At 39.0% G+C, this 6,342-nt stretch overlaps 1 non-coding gene across 1 annotated transcript; it reads right to left on the reverse strand.

Moving 5' to 3' along the window:
* Positions 1-2,571: 2,571 nt before the first annotated feature.
* Positions 2,572-2,644, reverse strand: Trnat-ugu (transfer RNA threonine (anticodon UGU)). The gene has a single exon. It is a non-coding gene; the product is annotated as a tRNA-Thr (tRNA).
* Positions 2,645-6,342: the final 3,698 nt, after the last annotated feature.

Below are 6,342 nucleotides of genomic sequence, written 5' to 3' on the forward strand. Positions count from 1 at the left end.
TCTGCTTTTTATTATCGTTATAACATACGTAGAATTAGGAAATATTTAAGTCGTCCAACTACCGAATCATTAGTTCATGCTTTTATAACCAGTAGAGTAGATTATTGTAATAGCCTATTATATGGCCTCCCGAATTCACATATCATGAAACTCCAACGTATACACAATGCCGCAGCTCGGCTGGTCATAGGAGCACCAAGATTCTGTCATGTTACACCATTGCTTTTTAACCTTCATTGGCTCCCGATTAGTTACCGCATAAAGTTTAAGATTTTGCTTTTGCCATTTAAGTGTTTATACAGTCTAGCTCCTAATTACCTGATTGATTTAATTTGCATCAAAAAGCAATCCAGATACTCCCTTAGGTCAAATGACTCTTTATTACTTGAGTTACCTAGCATTAAGACCAGTCCAACCCTTGGCGATCGTGCATTCCAGTCAGCTGCACCTTATCTTTGGAATGCAACAACAATTCGCAACAAAAAGACATTGAACACTTTTAAGACTGCTGTTAAAACTCATTTTTTAAATTTAGCTTTTAAATAGATTTTTTCGATTCATGTCTCATTTTTAATTTAGCTTTTAAATAGGTATATGGTTGTAGTTTTTAATAGTTTCTTATGTTTTTAGTTCACGTGACGGTTTGACATAATTTTATTTTAAAATATTGTGAAGCGCAACTGAATATATTCATAAAGAGGTCTGCGCTATAGAAATGTAATTATTATTATTAATTATAAATTCCATAAACACAGCACATCTTAAATTATGTCAGCCTAAAACAGTTGAGAATGAGTTAACAAGGTAGTGGCAGACAAAGGGAGGTATCTTAATGTAATTGTCTCTTAATTGATTTTCAAAAAAGGAATAATGGGTGGGACAGAGGTTTGCCTTCCGATACCCATTTGAAAGTTGCTAATGAGCGTGGCGAACTCCTGCCGTAACACATAGGAGAGGCCAGAACACACAAGAAGACATGCTGCAGAGATAAGTATTTGCAGGAATCATGTAACTCCTGATTAAATATCTGTGACAAGCCCTTTTTTTTAGCTTTGCCTTACAACATGTAACTCTAATGGAGACACCACAAGCAAACTTCTAGTCTCCACAAATTTCATTTTTGGCAAGATATTATGCCATCCGCTTGTTACAAAACAAGTCACGACAACCCATAAAACAAGTTCAAGTCTTAAGCTATTAATTATTTAATTGTCTTCAACAATCCCGGAGAATAGTTTAATTTCCTCACCTTTGTGAGGAGCAGTGATATGATGCCTCAGATATTTTTGCAACTTTAAATAATTACAAACATAACCGATTAACTGATAAAATAACCAAAGAAATTTAAGCTCAGTAAATTGAAATTATTTACTTTACAAGCAAATTATTAAATGTTTTGCCAATGCCGTTAACAAGATATTACGATATTTTCCTCCACGCAACAAAACTCGAACGGCCTCTGCAAATTCATCCCAAACGGGGGTTATTGCGTGATAGCTGTCCTGTGTGTTTGCACCTCGTGACGTAAACCAGCCAATAAAATCGACCGACACTAAATGGGTGGATTATAAAGAGAAAGACACCATAAGATTTTGATTGGACCAACACGCACGCTGTCTTATTATAATTTTATATTCCTCAAACGTAACAGTACCTCTTCCAATTTGACAGCTCTCAGAACATCATGAAAGTCTACTGATTCCGAAGAATACGTGAAAACACTTCCCATTGCGACTTTTGTTTGTGAGACGTTAAGCCCGCCGCACACTTGAGAAAAGAGCTGAGCAAACTGCCTCACGAGGCCGTAAGGATAAAATCAAACATGTTTGATATTTTTGGCCTTGCGAGACAAATTCCTCAATGTGTGCGGCCATCGTGAGAATCGAGCTGAGCTTGGTTTAATCAAGCATCCAATAAAAATACATGGCATACTCACGTGACTCCAGCGGTTCAGGATGGTGTCGGAGGAAGAAATTCCGACGTCACTGAAGTCACGTGAGAATGCCATGTATCTTTATTGGATGCTTCATTGACCAAGCCCAACTCGATTCTCACGATGGTCGCACACAATGAGGAATTTGACTCGCGAGGCGAAAAATATCAAACATGTTTGATTTTTTCCTCACGCCCTCGCAAGGCCAATTTCTCACCAAAAGTTCTCCGCACACGGTGAGAAAACGGCTGAGCAAACCGCCTCGCGAGGCAGTTTGCTCAGCTCTTTCCTCACTGTGTGCGGCGGGCTTTACGTTCAGCGAAATTGTCTTCAACAATCCCGAAGAATAATTTAATTTCTATAAACCGCATTTCGTTATAATAAACCTTTAGTTTTTTGTGAGAAACATTTACCCTTGTTTGAGTATTCTTGAATTCATACTATTATTATTATTATTATTATTATTATTATTATTATTATTATTATTATTATTATTATCATTACTATTATTATGATTATCTTCATTATCATTATTATTATTATTATTATTCTAACTTGAATTCAAATCAAGTGAAGCCATGATCCTAGCAGTTATGAACGCCGTTTTTGCAGTTGAGTAGAGAAGCCTGAAAAGTTCAGGACTTCAATGGGGTTTGAACCCGTGACCTCGCGATACAAGTGCGACGCTCTAACCAACTGAGCTACGAAGCCACTGGCTTTTGGAGCTGGCAGGAGCCCATGACTAGGAGCCTCCCTATGCAGTATACCCTTGGGTCAACCTTTGCGCGTATCTTTCTATTTTTAGAACTAATCCTTCAGCAGGAAACCCACATTTACAACAATTTACATCAATTTGCACAATTTGCATACATTGTTTTTGCTATTTTGGTCTTTGTTCCACGATAATTTTATTCTGGTTGGTTGGCCATTCTAAACAGTGTGTGCAGAACCGAACAACTCGTGGCGTTCTAAGAATAGAAATATACGGGCAAGCTCCTACTCATGGGCTCCTGGAGCTGGTCATTTGTGGGTTCTGATGTTCACGTGAGGAATGAATCAACGATGAGAAGATATATGAAATGGATCATATAGCGAACTGCGGATATGAAATCAAGTGCAGCTATAATCCTCACAGTTATGAACGAAATTTTTGCAATTGCATAGAGAAGCCTGGAAAAAGTCAGGACTTTAATGGGGTCTGAACCCGGGACCTCGTTCATAAATGCCTGAATCTTCAGGTTTCTCTACACAATTGCAAAACTTGTGTTCATAACTGCGAGGATCAAAGCTTCACTTTATTTCAAAGCAGCGGTTCAATATATGATCCATTTCATACATTATTTCATCGTTGATTCATTCTTCACGAGAACATTAGAACCCCCAAATGACCAGCTCCCAACGTTAGCGGCTTCATAGCTCAGTTGGTTAGAGCGTTCAAACCCCGTTAAAGTCCTGAATTTTTCAGGCTTCTCAACGCAATTGCAAAAATTGCGTTCATAACTGCGTGGATCATAGCTTTACTTGATTTCATATCCGCAGTTCAATATATGATCTTTTTCATTTATCATTTCATCGTTTACTCGAAGTGGGTTATGCCGTGATCGGTGACTACAAATAAAAGCAAGAGTGAGGTTCTTGTACTGCTCTAGGCCAATTAGAATTTTGCAATGTGGCTAAGTATGCTTTAATGTAAAAAGTAGTAGTAGGATAAAATTAGTACTACTATACATTCCTTACACATAGCCCGCATAATTAACAGGCCCTCATTTAGCCATGCGCGAAGCCCGAAAGGCGAGCGCGGAGCTCGAGACGAGGGAAAGAATATAATAGCCGCCTGTCGCCAGTATTGTTCATGCTCTTCCGACCGATCGTCTGGTGATCGAAAAACGCCGATTGGTCAATTCATACCACGTGACACTAAAGCCCTTTCAAAAACAGCCTAATTAAACTCACAAGCTAATTCGGTGCCAGCCTTCCAATGTACACAGTTTTCAAAACTACTGTCGCAAGTGTCTGTAGCCTGCCTCGGTTTCCAATGAAAAATCGATAGCGATAGCGATATCTACTTTCATGTCATCCTCGCCAAATTCAGGGACTTCAGCTGTTTCCAGCTCCTGCAGGAGAAGGATTTCTTCTTAGTTTCTTCGATGGCTTCCCCCCACTGCTGCAGTAACATCTTCGTCAAATCCCTCACTCATTCGCGTTTGAACCCGAGTAGATGTATTATGGCTGCCGCAAATACCCAGCCGACTCAAACGTCAAATATCACGCGCATTACAGCCACCATGCTGAAGAATCACTGTGTTTCTCGTTAAATAGACCGACTACCTCACTCTCATTCTTTACAGCACCTTGCAAAATGGAGTAAAACAACGGCGTCTTCTCCTCTTTCACAAAAGCTGAGTTTGTAAATTCAGCAATCAGTGCTGGATCAGTGGTGTTCTGCGAATTTTTTGAATTAACAAACGCTCTACGCTCCGTTGAGAATTTTACCTTTAACACCTTTATTCCTTAAATTGCTTTGTGCTGCTCGCTCAACTATATCGAGGCCTGAAGTCCGTTGCGCTTGATTTCTTTCACCTTCGCACTGTTGTTACCAACAGTCAGAAACCAACATTCGGAAAAAAAAGAACAAAATAAGCAATAACACAAAAATATTTCAAGGGAACCAACAATAGCTCGCATTCAATTTATTCGGTGAGCAAGAAAACAAAGCAAGTTAGGTTAATCACAAATATTACCTTTGTGATCTCCACTGGAATACTGAGAATTTTCTCTACCAAACGAGCTTTTCGATATCTGTTTTCCCTTTTTTTAGAGTAAGGTTTTCTTTATCTCACGACAATTTCTTCCTTGATCTTCCTGCCACACAATACGAAGCGCGGGTGGCGATTGCTGTTGGAGAACTGCTCGCAAGCCGTTTCACTGAAAGTTGCTTTGGTATTGACTTGAGACCTTCTTTCACTTCTGACAAGATTTTAAATGAAGGAGAAAAGGCCTGGCAAAGGCCTTCGATCGTGTAAACCACAAGGTATTCAGTGCTGCTTAAACTGTGTAACTTTGGAATTCCACGGTCCCTTCTGGCTCGCCGTAGTGACTATTTACCAAATCGTAAGCAAAGGGTTGGGATCGATGGTATATTTTCAAGTTGGCTCAATTCTCTATTTTCGAATTCCCCATAATACACTTTGTTTGCCCCCCAAATTTTGCATAAACTATTGTTTTCAAATGCTCTTGGGGACACTGCATATTCCCAAGAGCATTTGAAAACAATGGTTTACGCAAAATTTGGTGGGCAAACAAAGTGTATTATGGGGAATTCGAAAATAGAGAATATTCCATCTGTTGTGCCTCAGGGATCGCTTCTGGAGCCCCTATGGTTATTTTCAACAGAGACCTACTTGCGGTGGTCACTGCAGGGAATACTTTGGAAATGTATGCAGATGACTGCAACACGTTTGTTAGAGCGATGTCCTGTCCAGACGACCAATTGATGTTTCAACGTGATTGAGACAAACTTCGTATATGGAGTCAACATAACAGGATGTAATTTAATGTTCAGATCCCAGTTGTTCAAACGATGGATAGCGCTATCAACCTGGTAAATCACTATCCAGCGGATAAACACTAGGAAAACCAATTAAGTTATCCAGTGGATAGTAATTTATCCGGCGGATAGCGCTATCCATTGTTTGAACAACTGGGGCCAGAAGTGCAAATTGATGCGAATTAGCCAGAAGAGACAACCTCTTATCTCTAACTTTACTATAAACGGTTACTGTCTTGGAAGAAGTTGTTGAATGTCGTGATCTTGGCTTACTACACAACCATCATCTCTCATGGAATTCTTATACAGAGACAATCTCAAGTAAAGCGAACATAATTTTAAGCTTGATTAGACGAATATGCAGAGTTTGGGAAGACACCCATACCTTAAGGGGGATCGTAGCTGGAGTATGGATCAGTGGTTTGGTCACCTTATACTTCAAGAAATATTGATAAACTGGAGCGTGTTCAACTGAGAGGAACAAGGTTTATATTAGGAAGTAATAATATCAGTATTGAAGACCGCCTAAAAAGTCTCTATATGCCGTCCCTTAAAAAAGAGACGCAATCCTTTTTTATGTAACATTCCTGTATAATGTTGTAAATGGCTATTTTAATTTGGACTTGTCTTCGCTTCTGAATTTTTAATTCTCAGGCTGACTGGTTAAAGTCGAAGTTTGCAAGGACCAATAAATTTAAGCATAGCTATTTTACTAGAATTGTAGGTAAATGGAATGTTTTACCATTAGAGCTTAGATTAGCCCCTTTTCTGGCAACTTTTAAACATGGCGTTAAAAAACCTTTTTGCCATCAATTTTTAAATGTATTTTTAAGTTATATGGTTTTTAGGATGTATTGTTATT

This window comes from Montipora capricornis, unplaced genomic scaffold, assembly GCF_036669925.1.
Source record: "Montipora capricornis isolate CH-2021 unplaced genomic scaffold, ASM3666992v2 scaffold_417, whole genome shotgun sequence".
NCBI lineage: Eukaryota > Metazoa > Cnidaria > Anthozoa > Scleractinia > Acroporidae > Montipora > Montipora capricornis.